Source organism: Schistocerca gregaria, chromosome 1 (assembly GCF_023897955.1).
Source record: "Schistocerca gregaria isolate iqSchGreg1 chromosome 1, iqSchGreg1.2, whole genome shotgun sequence".
Classification (NCBI taxonomy): domain Eukaryota; kingdom Metazoa; phylum Arthropoda; class Insecta; order Orthoptera; family Acrididae; genus Schistocerca; species Schistocerca gregaria.
The window spans coordinates 686157038-686177389 of record NC_064920.1 but is presented as its reverse complement, the minus strand read 5'-3'; the positions used below and the strand labels follow the sequence as shown (position 1 = coordinate 686177389).

The 20352-nt window shown below is 39.1% G+C and overlaps 1 protein-coding gene across 9 annotated transcripts in view; it reads right to left on the bottom strand.

Moving 5' to 3' along the window:
* Nucleotides 1–20352, bottom strand: part of LOC126364463 (ran-binding protein 3) — a 280357-nt gene that overhangs the window by 88482 nt on the left and 171523 nt on the right. For all 9 annotated transcript variants that reach the window (XM_050008064.1, XM_050008059.1, XM_050008061.1 and 6 more), the window contains one exon: nucleotides 12712–12785. The gene's annotated coding sequence lies outside the window, so the exon portion shown is untranslated. The remainder of the gene's footprint in view (nucleotides 1–12711; nucleotides 12786–20352) is intronic.

Sequence of the window (20352 nt, the reverse complement as noted above, 5' to 3'; positions counted from 1 at the left end):
TGGTACACACCGATGATGGCAGGGTACGATTACGTCGAGTATCACATGAGGCGCCGTATTCTAATTGTTAAAATGGTACAGTTCAAGTAAGTGGTAGGGACACTCTCGTTCGCGGGACGTTCAGTTGCAATGAAATACAACCCATTCAGCCCAGTCTCTCATTGTTATGTGACTTACGCGCATCCGTTTGATTTCTACGGTACACTGCAGCAGGCAACCTTTACCTTCAACAACACAAAGCACTACCCCATCGCTCTCTAATTGTATGAGAAACAATCCACAAACGTGAGGGTGCTGTACCGCTGTGTTCACTTCGGCGCCGCCTACCCTTTCGATCAACTGGTCTCATTGCTGTAATGCACACAGAGGGGTCTTGAGCGGTATCTACACTCCTTGACCTTCATCAGGGCATAAGCGGCTGCTACAGGTTAGACGCAACAACTTCGGTTGCTCACGACTGTTTAACATACCCATATCAAGGGCAGCACAACAGCATAACTGTGGTACTCCTCATTTTCTACTTGCATATAAAAATCCTAGCACTGTTCGATTTAAAGTGGTACACGAAGTGCATAGAATCATCAGTTTAAGCGCGCCCCGAAAACTGCAGATAAGAAAATATTGAATGAAATTGAAAACTTGATGGCATAACATCGAAAATCGCGGAATATCATGTAAAAACCGTGTGTAGAGACTGCAGTTCCCAGATAGCCAATGGATGACGTGCAGGAAAATAGTAAAGCACTTAATGGAAAAAACAAAAATAGGAAAGACCTTAATAGCCTCCTCTAGACATAACAGCCTCCTTTAGGCAACTGAGTTTAACACTTTTATCGAAGTTGCCTACAAACAAATGAAAAGCCCTGTCAACACAACGTTTGGGAATTCCAGATCGACACCGTCACAACTATGTACCAACGCCAACAAGAAACTTTAATGTAGAAGACTGTGTTAAGTCTTAATATCGAGACATACCTACTCTCAGAAATGGAAATTAGGTCTTAACCAAATATATTTTCACCTATAAACACCAGAAAGTTGAAAATACATCCAGAAATACTGCAATAGTGGAGTAAAATTGAGATGATTCGCTCGGAACGGGCGGAAAATGGGAAATATTTTAGGAAAAAAAGGTAAAGCCGGCCACTGCGTGAGAACGGGGATATAAACGTAGTGTAAAAAAGGTGAAGGAACTTTCGATAACTCCGTGGGTGAAATTTTACAGCCGTTCTTTCTGTGCATTAATATTTAATGCCTTGACGACAGTGAGATGTTAAAGAGTCGCTCATACGTGACAAGGACGGAGAACTCGACAGACCGTCCTTTTTAGGCGTCTATCCATATATTCCCTTTAATGATTTCAGGATGGCAGGTAATAGATACGAAAAACACAACACAGTTCCAGCAGTAACAGGATTAATTTCCCTATTGAATATACGGATCACGATGAAATAATTGAACTAAAACAGAAGTATAAAATGTATATCCATAATTGCGACAAGAACGAGGGCGAGTAATCTTAATATCATCAACAGGAAATGCAATCGACTATATAGCTATTGTTATTAATCATCCAAATGTTCGTACGGAGAGCACTAAAAACTTCACGGATAACAAATTTGAGTATATACCAGTTCCACAGGAAAGATTATCCAATCACAATCTGTCTTAATTAAGTAATTTTATTGTGTTTCACTGCTGTTATATGGTCGGAGGTGCCGCAACTGCGAAAACGTACAATGAATAACACGCAGAGGGGCAAGCACTATCCTACAATAAAGAAGACAGAGAAAGACGAAGACACCAGTTCCCTTTCAAGTGAGCTGGCTAATATATTTCATAGCCCCGTCAGCTGCATCGATGTTTTCGACATCGGTTAAGAAATACTATCCCTGGAAAGGGCGTCACAGAATTGATTTGAGAGCAGCAGAAAGCAAATGGAATGGCACTGGGACGGCCTGTGCGCGCCAGAGCTGCCAGCGAAGCTGCCCGCAGGTGAAATATGCGCCTTTCATCCTACTTTGTGCAGAATTGCCGAGAATTTGTGCCCCCACATTGGTCGAAGTACGACGCTGAAAGCGAAGAATAGATTCGCTCGACGTCTGCATAAACTGTGCTAGGATTGAGTCTACTACGTACTTTCTAGAGAACACTCTACTACGTCCTTTCTAGAGAACACAAGTCGGATTGCCGGCAATTTACAGGGTTTCATTATCTATAGCCAAGGCAGCAATAGCTAGTAACAACCTACTGCAGAAGTACTGTAGCGACTATCGGAGTTCCGAATTAAACAGACCCACCACGATAATGTTTAAGTGAGGTCATGTACTAGTCAAATAGGTAATCGCCCGATTGGAAGAGTAGCAGTAGAAGAAATTAGGGACTCTTACGTTTCATAGTTAATTAACTGATGAAATAGTTAAAACCGATATTTTAAGTATGACGGTGGGTAAACAACTTCGCAGCAGCAACAAGCAATATACTCCAAGTATCAGATATTCAAGTCACAATATTTTTCTCAGTCTAGTATATTTCGTTGATTACACTTTAGAACAAATGCAGCCACAGTGTGGAGAAATAAGAGTCACTTCGCACACCAAACCTACTCCTGACTCATCCAGAAACATACGGAAATTTTTGGTGCACTCTTATCATTCTGGAAACGGTGCTTACGAATACCCCAAAACATACAAACGCCCACAACAGACGAGCAGACCGTCTACGATTTACGCATGAACTAAGGAATGAATCAGACACTTTAGTTATATGAAATGAAATAGTTTTCTAAGCGCAACTAGTTAAATTATTAATCTAATATTTGAACAGTCATACCGAAGATATCGCTCGTTCCTTTAGATACAAGGCTTTAGTTTTAGAGCTTTGAAAGGTGATTGATAATGATGGGACAGGGTAATCGTTGGTACCCTTCTAATTATTCCTACGAGATGATTTACGGAAACCAACGGGAAAATAAATCGAAGTGTTAGGGTCACTATTTTTCCCTCGGTCACGAATATAATGGCTTAACTGAACGTAAGTGCGAAATGTTCATTTTTATTTCTGTAATTATCAGTCATCTGTCTGGTTCAATGACTGATAAAAAAGTCACGCAGTACTCAATGTCACTCTCCCCTAGTGCAAGATCTAGCAAGAAACAATCGCCTCAAATAGCAAATTTAGTACCGTGTGATAGGCTAAACAAGAAAATTATAGCCTCTGGAGGCCAAAACATCGACGCTGGATGCTAAAGCCGTTGTGTAAAGATGATGATACATAAGGGGGAAAAAAACGAACAATCCAGAAACAAAGGGACGTAATTTTTTTTTTTTTTTCCGAAGACTGTCTTCATTATGGCTGAAAGCTAGGACACAATCCAGATAGCCAGAAGTAGAAGTGCTTGCTCAGAGAGAAACGAACATATATAAATTTATGAAAAATTTATCCAATGGGGCCGGTCGGGATGGCCGAGCGGTCGCAGGTTCGACGAATCCTGCCTCGGGCATGGATGTGTGTGATGACCTTAGGTTAGTTAGGTTTAAGTAGCTCTAAGTCCGCAGCTCGTGGTCTCGCGGTAGCGTTCTCGCTTCCCGAGCACGGGGTCCCGGGTTCGATTCCCGGCGGGGTCAGGGATTTTTCACCTGCCTCGTGATGACTGGGTGTTTGTGTCGTCTTCATCATCATCATCAATCATCCCCATTACGGTCGGAGGAAGGCAATGGCAAACCACCTCCACTAGGACCTTGCCTAGTATGGCGGCGCGGGTCTCCCGCGTCGCTCCCCTACGCTCGGTAAACGGAGTATGGGACTCATCATCATCATCAAGTTCTAGGGCACTGATGACCTCAGCAGTTAAGTCCCATAGTGCTCAGAGCCATTTGGACCATTTTTTATCCAATGGGTCGTTAACTTAGGAATTACTAGACACAAATTCGCCTTATAAAAACCTCCTTCATACCTTAATGTCACCGTTATTAATAACTGCACTAGAAAAATGCAAAAATATCGTATTTGGGACTTAATACTATGAACTAACCGAAGTACCAGTTACGTCCAAAATTTTGAGAAAGTCGCATCCCTGGAGGCAGGATCCGTGCGAGTGGATTTGCTAAACCACAATACAATAGGAACGGAAGTCGTATGTCAATATCCATAAATCTACTACAAATGTCGGACAGTACGCCAGTTCATCTGAATGCATGTTCGTCTTCTCTCTCCTCCTACGCCGATGGATATATTCTGTACGTTTTCCAACATAGTACACTTCTGGTAGTAAGAGTTCGCAGAGGCATTTTTCTGCATTGGCAACACTGACCGACAACGAAAGTTACATTCAACTGTTGGTTCTATCACAGTCTAATATATACAGTCGCGACACACTCGCTGGTTTTTGTTATACACCGAGACAACAGTGCCCCAAGCGGTGGAGAAGCCACGCTGCTGAATATGGTATTCAGTAAATGTAAACAGTATCGTTTATATTCATTTTTAACATGGTTTTCACGAAAGGTAGCGTATGTAGCGCAATCAGTTGCAGTAATAATAGGAAGAAGACACCACATTTGGCGTTCTTCAGGTTTCCTAAGGACCCTGAGAGGTATGAAATATCACATTAGAGCGCTCTTTATTTACGATTTTTTTTTTCTAAACTGTATTGAATTACTGAATTTGTTTTTCTTTTTTAGGAGCAAGAAATGGTTAATAAATAGTAAAAGACAGGACCTGCTGCAAAAAGATGTCCATTATTTGCACAATAACGTGAAGTATTGTGCGCTACATTTTGAGTCAAACCAGTTCATGAGCGCAGAAAAGAAGAGATTGGTATGGAATGCTGTTCGTACGTTATTTGACGTGCCGAATAAGCCACAACTAGTGACGATGAGGGGAAAATTGCCATACAAACGTGAAAGTGTTACTGCAAAAACAATAAAACTGTCTCCTGACACAGAAGAAACAACTACCACAAGTGTTCCTACACGAGAGATATATACAAAATCACTAACAACCGAATCTGCAACACAGACATCTTTTGAAGATGAAATGCTTAGTTTACGTGAAATTATTCACGTGTTGGAAAATCGATTGAAATGTAAAAACGTGCAGTTCATTAGACTTCGTACAAAATTACTACGTGACACGGAAAGTGCCCATCGTAAGAAACAACTGCAACCACGTCACAGGACACAAGTACAAAAGGACAAGCTCATTTCAAAAAGTGTTGGTTCGAGGTACCTGAAAAAAGATGCTCTCGATTTATTGATAAGCCAAATCAGTATATCAATGAATGGAAAACGTGGTGCGAGGTGGAAAGATGAAACTACATTATTTGCACTTAATTTGTTGTATTATAGTACTCAGGCATACAGTTTTTTATCACACTGTTTTAGCCTTCCATCAGTATGTACCTTACAAAGGTATGTGGAAGATATACTATTAAACTGTGGGATAAATAATAAAATATTTCATCTTTTAAGGCAGAAAGTGCAGCAGTTACCAGAAACTGATATAATAGTTAATTTGTCTATGGATGAGATATCACTAATAAAAAATTTGATATATGACAGCTCTAGGGATCGTGTTATTGGATTTGAAGACATGGGTTACATATGTACGTACATCTGTGGTTGCCAATACTGCATTAGTTATAGTGATTAAAGGTAACTTCTCAAATGTTAAAAAGCCATTGGTATATTATTTCTCCGAAGGACCAGTAGGAGCCAGCCATCTGACGCGCATATTTTTTGAAGCTGTCAAAAAACTCACAGAGATTGGTTTGGTTGTAAAAACATGGGTAACTGACAAAGGCACGAATTTTGTGGAGAGGAGGCACAGAGTGGGTATCTCGCTAGTTAATCCATCCTTAGTACACGAAGGGAGTAAGATCTACTTTTTTATCACACTCTACATTTGATAAAAAGCATACATAATAATTTATTCAGGTCTAACATTATCCACACAACAGATGAAGGATGGATTGGCACTGCTTCATGGTAGGACATTTGTCAGTTGTACTCAAGTGCTTGTGAAGGGAAGAACAAGTTGGCCCCAAGCTCATTTAAAGAGGTGTCCAACTGTCAGCTTTTTAAAAAATAAATGTAAGCACTGCAGTTCGTGTGTTGAGTCATACAGTAGCAGCAGGCATTGAGACACTTGTTACTTGTGGCACCATATCATCATCTGCACTGCTACTGCAGATTTTTGCCAAACATGGAAATTTGTAGATGTTGATGGGAAAGATTTTTCATCTATGATTACGTGCGTCAAAGGACTTCTGGGTAACATAAGCGCTTTGAACATGTTTGTTGGTGATGTTTTGGATGGAACCAAGTTATATTTATTAACACGCAAAATTAATCAAGATTCACTGGAAAACGTTTTCTCAGTGATAAGGCATAAAGGTGGTTTTTGTAGCAACCCATCACCACGACAGTTTTGTGCTGCATTTAATAATTGTGCTTTAAGCAAATTAATGAACACGCACAGTGTAGCTACCTCCAATTGTGAGGGGATCAACTGGGGTCAGACAATAATAGATATGAAAGCAGCGCCCAAATTACTTGTTTCACCACTGTTGGGGATCAGTGACACGAGTTCAGTGATCAGACTACCAAATGTGGAAATCCAAACAGACCTCGGAGAGGCAAGCAGCATGTTTGGTTATGTATCAAAGAAATTGCTCACAGTTCGCGACTTTTATAAATGTAGGACAGTACTTTTAATTGGCAGCCAGGACTTAGATACATATGACAAAGTTTATTGTCATTTTAAAAGTTATGAAGGCAACTTCGGAAGCCTATTTATTTGTGCAGAAGATGTCAAAGAATTTTTAACTCATTTTGAGACTAAGATGACTTCTACTTTTGATGAATATGCTCCCATAAGTAATTGTGGTGCTTTCTTAGTGAACATGTTGATGGACATCCCCAACTTTCCACCTGGGTGCTGTGCTGAAACTAAGCTCCTGTTAATAAGACTGTTTGTGAAGGTGAGGGTCTATTACATTATTAAATTCAGGAATCAAGACTTAGTCTGGGGGAGCAAGAGAAGAAATAATAAAGTGATGAAGCTGGCTCTTTTGGGTTGTTCAAGTGTTAGGATTGATTCATTCACTTAATTTTATTTTCGTTAAATGTATCAATGGGATATAATAAAGTTTTAAAACAGTCATACTTTTTATTGAAATAACCTGATAGCACAAAGAATAAGATGGAAATTGTATTTTTGGAAGCAGGCTTCCTGCAAAGCAAAACGTAATGAAAAGTGATGTGTCGCTTCATTTTTACACAAGGAAGAGCTTCTATATACTTCACATGTGGAATATACAGTGTGTATTCTCTTACTTACAGTGGAATAAGTGTGACTGTATGCTACTTTATAAGTATTTCTTCAAGAATATGTTGCAGCTTATGTCACTTCATTGAATAGTTCGTGCTCTTTTTACTTATATTTCACGATCATTTATGTCTCTCGCTGTTCTCCAAACACTTGTGGCGCAAAAATATACTATTTAGTAAATTACGTACAAAACGAATTGAAAACAAACATTATTTTTACGTCGCATCTGCCGTCAGAGGAAAGCGAGCTTTCTGGCCGCTAGGGGCGCTAGTGTCACTTGAACTGTCAAATGGTAATAACTTTCACAGCAGAGAGTATCGCGACTGTAAATATTATACTGTGGTTCTATATTGTTGCCGTCACGTGTTATTTTCACAGATTTATTGGTTGTGACTGTTTCAAATTATGTAATTTTTACGTTGAATTCGTGCGAGTAAGCACTACGTAGGTATGTACTAGAAAATATAAAGTTATTTGACGAAAGATTCACCGTTCTTTGAGATACAAACCACGACAGGGCAAACAGCAAGCAGACTGCCGTTTGTGATATTTGTTTGAACTGTAGCGCATCGGTTAAGAGCACGCTGTAAAACAGCGGGAAAGACTACGCGCGTACTATTAACCCCCCCCCCCCCCTTTTCTTCTGTGTTTCGAACTGCTTCTAATCCAGGAAAACTCGTTACGCAGAAAGTTTTGAGTCCTTCGTTTCGAGCTGCATATTCTAGAGTAGCGCAATCCAAACTGTTGAGAATTTCTTTGAGTGAAGGGGATGTCTCCACAGCAGAAAACTTCGCTCCAACAGAATTCACTGAGGGAACCGAATTAACCGAATGTCCAACAACTCAAGAAGACAAAGAGGAGTTTAACAGGAGCCCGTCGACAATGCTGCTCCTCAGTGACAGATGATTTGTCTGTGCCGTCAGCAAGAAAACACCAAGCACGTAATACATATGAACTTCAGAGAGCTGATGTACGAACGGTTGCAGGCATATCCACTATTCACTGCCAAAATATGATCGACTCACAAAAAAGAAGAATACGTCAAAACAATCCGAGAAAAATGCATTCTTAGACGAACAAGCTGAATCACAAAAAATCAAGAAGAGACGAAATCCAAATCCAAGGGGGGACCTGGCGTTTTGAATTGCCTATGGTGTGGTGAAGTCTAACGGCCTTGCCGCAGTGGTAACACCGGTTCCTGTCTGATTATCGAAGTTCAGCGCTGACGGGCTGACACAGCCCTTGCGAGGCAAACATAGGAGCTATCTGAATAAGAAGTAGCGGCTCCGTTCTCGTAAACTGACATACAGCCAGGAGAGTGGTGTGCTGGCCACATGCCCCTCCATATCCGCACCCAGTGACGTCTGTGGGATGAGGATGTCACAGCGGCTGGTCAGTATCGATGCGGCTTATGAGTACGAACGTGCAGAATTTACGTATGTTGATATTTAAGGTTTATGTTGAAAGTTCAGCAGCTGTAACTGAAAAAATATCTGTTCGGAAATAAATCAAAAATAATTTGTTATCAGAAAAGTTTGTTTCAACCGTCTCATCTATTAGATATGAGGGGTTAAATACTACGTGCATACTCTTTCCCGACTTTCCCCTATTTAAAACTATTTCTTACTCTATGTTTCCGCTAAGAGGTAGACGTTTTCTTAGACGGGCAGGGTTGCAACGCATCTACTCTTACCATAAGAGGAGTGTTAGAGAAGTAACGGAGAACTTTAATTTCGCGTGTTGTATTAGATTAGCAAGACGATAAAAATGCCTGTAGAGTATCTGTACAATGTTAGCCATACGTCAGCTGTCAAAAAGGTTACATAAGTTTTAGTAGTATCGGTGATTGGCTGTTCTGCGTAGAAATGGGTGACAGAACGTGTTAAATTTTGCTCTAAGAACGTAATATAGTGCATCAAAGTTCTAGAAACGTTAAATACTGTTTCTGGTGATTCTGCATGATTAAAACATGGGTTTACGAGTTCGAAGGATATCGTGAAAATGACGAGGGTCCTGGACGTCCCGGCACGATATCCGATGAAATCGTGAAAAAAGTGAAAGAAATGACTACAAACTATTGCCGAATCGCAATCAGAGAAGTCGCTGTTAATGGTTGCCTATCAAACGGCTCATGACATGAAATTGGGATGTTTCCGGTAAATTTGTTCCCAAGCAGCTGAATTTCGGAGAGGGGGAAAAAAAAAATAAGAAAAAGAAAGACTAGCGGCGGACGCGAGTTGGTTAGGAGTCGCTGCTTGGAGTCAAAAACGATGCCGAACTACTGAAACATGTCATAACAGATGGTGAAACGTTAAGTTTACGGATATGACGTTGAAACAAAGGCTCGATCGTCTCAGTGGAAATATTCTGAATCGCCGCGACCGAAAAAAGCTTGACAGGTGTAATCAAATGTGAATGTTATGCTCACTGTGTACTTCGATGTTAATGACATAGTGCACCATTGAGTTTTTGTCACAAGGTAGGAAAATAAAAATTCGGGAAATTCCTACTAACTTTCTTTCGCCAACCGCAATAACATAGTCATTCAAATATCTACATTAATATTTCTCCCTCTAACGCAATTTTTGGCCTTTGCTTATGTCAGTTCAATTACATGTAAGTTGAATTCTATACTGGAAGCCACAGTAGTGCGTCTATGGGCTTCAAAATATGTTTCATTTAAAATAATTTCTTTCGGCTTATGTTGTATAATCATATCACATATTGTTTTTCTTATTGACAAGTCAGCATCTACGTTATTTTTTAATAACCACTCAATCATTTCTCTTTTATTCGACGACCTAGTTACAGCTTTCTTACGCTCCTTGATGTGGTATGGAGCACTGTCCATTACAGCAACAATGATGAGCGGCAGATTCTGATTTACTTTCATTGAAATCCCAATTTGTAAAATTTTCGTGCTTCATTTGACCGTAGGCCTAATAGTCCCCAGTTACACAAGCAGCTTTATAAATAAATCGTGAGTTGCCTAAAAACCCAGCATTACACCCACTACCCACCACAATAGTCCTGCTGTTTCCACTGATAATGTACGTGATGATATCAACACCAGGACCCTTCCAAAGATTTCGGTAAATAATGTTGTTGCCCACCTAAGTTTCGTCGATATTCTTCATTTCCTTAGTTGTGTGAAGTATTTGCAGCCTGCTCGACCAGAATTTTTCTGTTACTTGCAGACAAAACCTATTTCATGCTCTGTCTTGTGCAAAACATCTTTTGGCAAGGAAAATTGATTTTCTGTTATAGAAGAATAGCTTATTTGATTAATGTCGGCACTTTTTTTGATTTATTAAGTCCTCCAGCGCCCCGCCATTTATTTAGTACATATTTGCTAGAGATACATTAATTTTGTACAAATTCGCTTCAAAATATATTCGCTTTTAAAACTTACACACTTTTGCAAGCTTTCGAACCGATCATAGAGACGATTTTTGCACTCTAACTTGGTACCTTGAAAGCAAGGTTTTGGAAGGATCAACAGCACCTTGATGTGATGAAAATATCTAGTAAATTTCCTTTACTTCACGTCTACGATCAGAAATTTTTTATCATCAGACTGCCGCTTTCAGTCTATAATGACCATCTTCAGATCTGCTGCAAAATATGGGAAAAACACAAATACACTAGAAGATTGTATACAGCTTAAAACAATAAAACTGGTCTATTTTATTGATTTAAGTTTTAGGCAACCTGCTAGTGTATTTGTGTTTTTCCCATATTTTGCAGCAAATCTGAAGATGGTCATTATAGATCGAAACCGGAAGTTTGGTGACAAAAATTTTGTGACCATAGACGAGAGATAAAGGGAATTTATTCTATATTCTAGTCACTGTTGAATCCGCGACCATGTTACAGGTTGTGGAAGTGGTGCTATGGAAATATCTGTCAACGCATTTTTTTGTATGAAAGAACAAAAAGGCGATACCAGGTGAATACACGCAGTGAGGTACGACTCCGTAGTTTTCTCCGTCAAGTAATTAACCGTTTTAAGTACTGTGTGCACCTGGCATTGTCACGATGGTGAATGGTGCGACGTTTCTCTTGTTTTTCCTCGTTTCATCAATGACGCATTGCAAATAATTTTTTTTTCAGCATTCAGTATTAGCTATTCTTCGGTCTTTTAAAACAATGGCCGCCAAACATCCAATGTAACCAAAGAAAAACGTCATCACTTTTCCTTCACGTGCCGTGAGAACAAGAGTGTCACTCGTACAGTTTTGGTATGTGATGGATATTTCGCAGCTCGCGCAAATATATCCAAATTTTATCTCTTGCTACGATGTTGTGTACTGATTTAGCACTGACACGAGTTTGGTTTTAAGTTTCGGTCAAATTTTGAGGATTACATCGGAGATCTTTTCCACAACTAAATTTTCGTTCAAAACTGAACGTACTGAAGTCTACGTCACGCCTAAGGACGTCTGTGCCTAATGGAACTCCACGTGCCCTCTTAATTATGTTGCGCACAGCGCCGTTTATAGTTCTTTTAAGCAGTCGATTAACGGTAGACCTTTCTTAAATTCACGGAAGAATGATCACGACGAAATTCTACACAACAATTGTAAACTATGTTCTTTTTTACGCTAACAGCAAACAAACTGATTTGTCATTCTCTGAACAGGTGACACACTTACTACTCTTGCTTCAAGATTGTGCCAGTCATTCTCGAATCCACTGTCATCTGAGTTCCGTCGATGAGATAAATAATTTAGTTTTACGAATACGCACGCGTATTTCAAAATTATGATGCACAATGGTAACAGCTGCAGACACTTCACTTTCTGTAGAATACTACAACGATGATTTCAGCAACTTTGGCCGCAGTAGATATCCCATCACTGGCTCAGATTATATATGAATTACCCCCGATACGAAAACAAGCTTCATTTGATAACCTAAACAGCAAACTCTTTAATTCGTAAAGAATTACGCGCTATGTTCGTAGATATACAGAATGTATTAGAATCTCACGGACGGGATCGGGTCAACTTCGATCCCACGTACGGGATCGGATCCATTTCGAAACATTCCTGATGTCAGTTTAAAAATAAGCGATGCTGATGAAGATTTTCATAAGTTCCCCAGTATCTGTGTCGCATTAAATAAAATAATATGGTGACAAATTTCACGGCTTTTAGACGTATTCTTGCGAGAACTATCTCACGACAAGAGTTCGTTTTAAGTACTGAAAGAACGAGAAAAGATTAGGGAAACGGAAATTAATTCTTAGGCAGAACATAAAATACCTTCACTCATGTGTCGAGTGAAAGGAATGGTGAATATCAATATCGCGTAGATGATGTTTCTTTCTATACACTGTTATCGTTTGAAAATATTTATGAAGCAGTATGTACTTACCACAAGAGGAATGACGATGACACTGCGCTGCAGTCTGTGCCAATGTACCCTTAGCACTATGGTAACCAAGATGGCTGAAACAAACACCAACACCACAACCATTAAGCGGTCTGTTTCGTTCTATAACTAGTAAAAGTTTTGCACAAGGACTGTACCCAAATAATGAGAAAGTTCCGTGCAATAACTGCAAAGCTAGAAATTAAACCTCAGTATTAACAACAAACAACAACAACAACTAATACTACTACTACTACTACTACGGTTTTCTGACCAGAATGTTTTCTGTGCATGTTAACACCAACAACGAATTATAACCTGGACATACTCGGGATGCACCAAAAACAGTAGCATAAAGAATTAGTGCCAACAACTGGGAAAATATGAAGGGGGTTTCCGAAAGGGGAGATCGTACATGGAACACAACTTGAAACGATTAATTCATAACAGCATGTTAACCAGAAAACCTGCAATTGTATCAGGTATTCAAGAAAGCATCTGATTTGGTACACAGGGAGACAATAGATAAAATCATTTCAGAATTGGATGTTATAGCGAATTCACACACCTAATTCGTTAAACTCTAGCAAATATGACATCTTCCGTTAAGTATAGGGGAGAAGTAAATCAGCCATTTGAAATAAAACCAGGCATTAGAGCCGCTGTGGTCTCGCGGTTCTAGGCGCGCGCAATCCGGAATCTTGCGACTGCTACGGTCGCAGGTTCGAATCCTGCCTCGGGCATGGATGTGTGTGATGTCCTTAGGTTAGTTAGGTTCAAGTAGTTCTAAGTTCTAGGGCACTGATGACCACAGCAGTTGAGTCCCATAGTGCTCAGAGCCATTTGAACCATTAGCCTACGTGGCGGTTCATAACCCTTCCTGCGTAACTACAGTTTACAAATAAAATTGTGTACGTATAACAATACTGAATCAATAATTCTGAGAAGGGAAACAAAAAGTAAATTGCCTGTCTTTTGGAAAAGATGTTGCAATACTTGCAGAAAATCTGGTAGAAACAGTTACTCAAATCTTCTGAAAAAAAAACATGCACAAAAATTTATAACAAAACAAATAGGAAAAACAGAGGGAGTTAGTATATTTAAATATTTGCAATGGATGTAAAAGTTAATAAAACTGAAAGAGGATACGGTTTGGCAGAAAAAAATCTCCGAACAACAAATGCGTACTGAATTTTTCCATACGATTTCAAAGATTATTTGAATTGTTTGATTAACAGTTATGTCACTAGGTAGGACCCTAGCAAGTTATTTTGCTTCTGAGCTCTGTAATATAAGTTTCAACTATTCCATGACAATATAACCGCTAATATTACATCCATCTATTGGCAGGTTCATGTATTGTCAAATCATTTAATTGCAGTTAGGGTTTTTCATTTACGAACAATCGAGTAATTATAATGTTTGAAACCTGTAACAACTCTGTTTACCATACTGTCCGCTTACTAGCTAGTGGTTAATACAACATACAAATTACCTCATATTTATTGTAATTCATAAAACGAAAACAGATTAACAATGTAAAAGTGTTCATTTAGGTTGCTGTGTTATACCGGGTGATCAAAAAGTCAGTAAACATTTGAAAACTTAATAAACCACGGAATAATGTAGATGGAGAGATAAAAATTGACACACATGCTTGGAATGACATGGAGTTTTATTAGATGCAAAAAAAAGTATTGCTAGAAGTGTGAAAGATCACTTGCGCACGTCGTTTGGTGGTGATCGTGTGCTCCGCCGCCACTTTCGTCATGCTTTGCCTCCCAGGTCCCCAGATCTCATTCCGGCGATTATTGGCTTTGGGGTTACCTGAAGTCGCAAGTGTATCGTGATCGACCGACATCTCTAGGGATGCTGAAAGACAACATCCGACGCCAATGCCTCACCATAACTCCGAACATGCTTTACAGTACTGTTCACAGCATTATTCCTCGACTACAGCTATTGTTGAGGAATGATGGCGGACATATTGTGCATTTCCTGTAAAGAACATCATCTTTGCTTTGTCTTACTCTTTATGCTAATTATTGCTATTCTGATCAAATGAAGCGCCATCTGTCGGACATTTTTTTGAACTTTTGTATTTTTTTGGTTCTAATAAAACACAATGTCATTCCATGTTGCACCCCTCTTTCTACATTATTCCATGATTTATTCGGTTTTCAAATTTATACCGACTTTTTGATCACCCGGTATATTGAAATTCTGTTTTCACTAAAAAATAATGTACAGTCAATCACGGTAACTTTTTACCAGTCAGGGTACCACTGTACAACTTAATGCTCTTGTTTCAAATGACTGCTACTCCACCTACTTCCACTATTTTGTACTAAAAGCAACAATTTTATTACCGCTGTGGTTTCTCGTTAGTATCTTAGTTGTATTTTCAACTTACTTTTTAATAACATTGGTTGTGAAGAGAGCTACTGGCGATAGTGATTCAAGTTGACAATGCGATCTCTATACAAATGTCTTAATATTTCAACCCCAGCGATACTGAATTAAAGCTCCTTGTTTCGACTTCTTAACTGATTTATTTCTGGCACGATCTGCATTGACTGATTGTAATCAAATTTCAAACAGGAAACATGGTAGGAATATTTGGGATAATGTAGTTTCAGTATAATTTCCAAAAATGTAATAATCATTGTTTATTCGCATCATTCCACTTAGTTTTCCATGAGAATAAGAGATCTGTAATTTGTCTTTGTGTCTTATGCCACGCATTTCAATTGCAACGACCAGATGATAATTTTTTTTGCAGTGATCAACAATTTCTGTAACTGAAATTAGCGAATTTATTACACGCAACAACACATTAATTGTTAGGAAGAACATAAAGCACACGAGAAATCGGGGGCAGCGGGGGGGGGGGGGGGGGGGGGGGGGGGGGGGAAGAGGTGCGCCAGTACTTGAGCAGCAATGTGTGACGTAATAAACTGTAAACCTGGAACAGTAACTGACTTTTCACGTCTTCTGAGAATCGTCGTAGTCTCTGGTACGTCTTCAGAAACTTACAGGAGGAGTGATCTGCAGCAAAGCATCGAAATGAAGATAAGTTCTGGTCAATGTTTATAATTTTGAACAAACTGAGTTACCACCCCCCCCCCCCCCCCCCCCCCCGCCCACACCTTTAAGACCATTATGTTGTTTATTTTTATTACTTTCTGCTGACAACATTTATCCTCAACAAACAGGCTACAACGTAGTACTTAAAAAAGCACAACGAAAACACTACTACGCAACTGTACGACCAGAACGTTTATATGCATCCTAACGTCGTACAACAGGCTAGATAGGATAGCGGTGACTGAAAGACGGATTATTCGAAAAACAATGGGTGTAATATAAGCTACTGATGATTGGAGTGTAGAAGTAACGATGAAATCTACAAAAATATACAGAAAATATCTGAAGTGCTGGCAAAGAAATATTATAGCATTTTTGGAAAGAACCACCAAATTAGCTTATTTCATGACAATGAAATAGATTCCAATATAAAAAAGAAGAATCAGAAGTTACACAGAGAAATACTTTGTATTAAAAGTTAAGAGGGTGCATGAAACGAAAAAACAAGCATTCTGAAGCACACAGAGACGAAAGAAAAGGTAGGGACACGATGTAAAGTACTTAGAAACGAAGGAAATAAGAAATCAAGAATAGTAACAGAGGTTGGAAAGTATCCTTCGTTGGTCAATATGGTGCTACAATTTTATTTATATATGAATACCATCATTTGCAAACCCTCTACGTAAAAATTATTCATTGAGGCGATCTGACATTTGTTAATGGACAAATCTGTGAAAATTTCGGCCATGCCTCCCGCGGTAATTATTGAAGTATGGTAATTTGTTGTTAATTTTGAAATCTGTGCAATGGCTAACCACGGCACGGTAACTCCTGCAAGTCCATTAGAACTGTGAGCTTTGATTCACTGTCGTATTGCGGTTAACACAAACGCAACAGCGAGATTAATTTAGAACCTAAAACAGCGAACAACGACACGACTACAGTCACAAAATATGCCTCCTACTGCGAAAGCGTTTCCACCTAAGACAAAGTCAGCAGTTGACGCCATAACTTTCGTAGCTCCACCCCTCAAACGATTCTTGTGCAGTGGAAAAAAAACACCCTGTGTGTCAATGGATGAAAAACAGAACGATATGTGATTTCAAACAATTTCTATCGTGAAGAACCAAGAAAGCATTTTCGGAATTCATACCATAACTTTGTAGAAATAAAATATTATCAATTCATTACGTCGTCTGCTTGGTTGACGCATATTATTAATTTTCCTGTAAAAGCAAGGGTTCAGCGTCACAGGTGACAATATCCCTGGTTTTGCGAGCAAATGAAATCTGCACAGTCTGAAAGGAGATGTCCTCAGGGGTGGGAGCAATTTTCGGAAATCATACATACGTTGGTGCAGGTTAGGCTCCCAGGTATCATACCCTGGAGCCATTCACCCTGATGGCTCCTCATTCGCGAGCTATCGACGAAAAAAATTTCGGAATTTCCCATGACGGTCTGGGTCCTTAAAAATAACAATACTATGTAGACAAGGCGGCACAGCTTACTGGATAGGACGCTTTCTTGACGTGCAGAAGTTTGTGGGTCGAATCCTACCACGTACTTTGATATTTTCAAATGTTTAGCAGAATGACTGATCACTATTTTTCCAATTAACTTAAATGTAATTTTTTTGTTTATAATTCTTTGTCGCGCCATTTAAACATCGTTTAAATTATTTTTATGTACTAACCTGGATTTTATTTTTTCCATTTTACCATTTAATAATTTCGTCCATGTTCTCGCATCCATTATCCCTATTCTTCATTTTGCTTGAAATTCGTTTTCGTTTAAATCTCCATTTGCATTATTTTGTGCATAGGGCAACAAGACTTTACGTTTTAAATGCTTGTATAACGATCATCATCCAAAAAAATTACATCTTGTAACAATACATTTTTGATCCCACTGCACAACCAACAAAAATAAATTGTCTTTTGTTTTTTTAAATGATTGATCAGCGTTTTAAACATTTAAATATTATGATAGTTAAATAAAAATAAATCATAAGCACAAGGATTCCAAATCAGAAACGTATGACAAAAAGAAAAGTGAGAGCTAATGTAATCGTTAATACAATGTTTAAAATGACGTATCAAAAGGTTATAAATAAAAAAACACATTGACACTCATCAACTGAACACAAATCGTGATCAAAGTCATTTAGATAAAGACGTAAAAATTAAAAATTTCAAAGTACGTGTACGGATTCGAATCCACAATGTTCTGCATGTCAGGAACGTATCCTATCCGCTACGTTACGCCTACAATTATCTTGTATTAGAAGCAACCACGCAGTTCTCAAAATTCATTCGTAGACCCTAGTACAAGATAATCTCTCTGATGGCTCCTGAAATAATGTTCTGACGTTAACTATTCTACAAACAGCATCCTGTATAAGTAATGCCATAATCAGTATACTTATGACATGAATATGTAGCATTAAAATGTAGAACTTCAGAGAAGAAGCTGCACTTCTGCGACGAAGATAAGCAAAATGTGCACAAAAAAATACCCTCAAAAAACAATACCGCAAATGGGTAATCAATTATCTGACGCTGCGAAATCAATTGGCGATCGGAAGTTCATTGAAGCTTTTGCAAATTCAATAAATTAATTCAACTGCGTTTCAAGCCAGTCACAATATGACAGCGTTTGCGTATTTATTTAAGGTCCCTTCTTACTACACTGTCTTGGCTACGCAGAATGTGCCATAATCTTCTTCTCCGACGAACAACCATTTTCGCTCTTAACATGAAAATCTTCTTTCGTGTTCCAACTTAAATATTTTGATGAGAGTATTCCTCTTATATCAACGAACTAGGATTTATCTTAGATGAGATATGTTGTGCAACTGGTGTTTCAATAAGCGAAGAAGTAGTGTGGCGGATTCCACAGCTGTTCCCGTGGCAAGTGACGTGAAAACACGATAAGAATTTTCTCGAGTATAATGTAAAGGCAGTGGGCTGACCAAGTCAATTCATAGAAAGCCTTTAAAATGCTGCATGTTACTGCGACATCCAGATAAAAGAAAGTTTGGAGAATCATTCCAGATGAAAATTACTTACAAAAAAACCTTATTTGACCGATTGCTGAGTACCGTTTGACAGTGAACAACCCTTTATCAGTTTGAATTAAAGGATCAGATAGAGAAGATTTAAAAAACAGGCTTCCGCGATTAGTCGCTGGTTTGGTTGGTCAGTGTGAGAGCATCATGTAAGGATCGGAAATTCCAAGAAGTGTCCAGAGAGAGAGAGAGAGAGAGAGAGAGAGAGAGAGAGATTGCTTTCTCTCTTTATTTGCACACCACTCGGTATTGTTTGCAGAGAACTTTCTCCTCTTCCCATCTTACAAACCTGCATCCTATCTCTACACACTTATGATGGCGCCATTTCACAACAAAAGTTTCTGCATAGCTTCTCATTGTCCTTTGTCACAGGCTACACTCTGTAGATCTTTCTTATCGCTTCTCTCCAGGCAACACCAAGAATATTTTTCAAATCCTGTATTTTAGCGTTCTACAATCCATCGCCTCTGATAAGTTCTGATTTCAACTGACTGTGACATTATTGCACGTTTAACTTCTACACCTGCGCAACATAGCGAGAGGTCTCCGTTCAACCAACCATTGCCAAGCAGATGCAAATGTATCCACTCAGGTGTGGCCAACGTAGAGATAATGCAGACGAGAGTTGAAGGACCTTACGGTGTCGAATGCAGCAGCAGCTCCCACTCCGCAAGAAAAATGAGGCGATAGCTGCCGTAACTGCTGCCGCCAACTCTGGAGTGGCAGTTAGCGCCATCCAGTCCCAGCCGCTAACCCGTTCCAGATGGCGGTTTCTTTGTTCGCTGGCATGCTGACACAGGCTGGAAATTAATGGAACAGTGAAACTGCTGCGCCGAATACTAATTCGTTCCTGTTACAGATGTAACTAGCTGTGTGTCACATTTCAAAAAACGCCTTTCTTCGTCGCTGCCATAAGAGTTAGTAAAGTTCGAAGGAAACGGCCACAATTTTTCAGCTATGCATATTGACTTTGTTCTCAACCTTGAACTTGCGTTCAACAAAACACCTACAGTTATTGCTATTTTAACAGTAATTACTTCATTTATGTATGAAATACGAAAACAAAATTAGTTACCGTTTAGTGATTGTAAGTGAGAAACAAAATGCAGACGTTTTCATGTTTCCCCACTATATCTCCAAAAGTCGAAGAGATATTACAGGCATTCAAACCTGGGGGAGGGGGGGGGGGGGGAATCTAAAACAAGAGTTATCCAGATTAATATCTTGCTATAGTCATATCTTAAATGTGAATTATACAACTTTCCAGCATCGAACTATGTAAGAGTTATCACACATCATTTGTCACATCGATAGTTATGTTATTAGAGAAGTATAAGTTCATCTGGAGAACGGCAAGGCATTACAATAGTCTTCCAAACCTAATTCTACAACTAAGTACACAAATGGTGGCGCCGTTTTAAAACGAAAATTTCTGCATGGTTTCTCGTGTCCTTTGTCCACCAGGGCTTTGGGCATATTAAATTAATGAA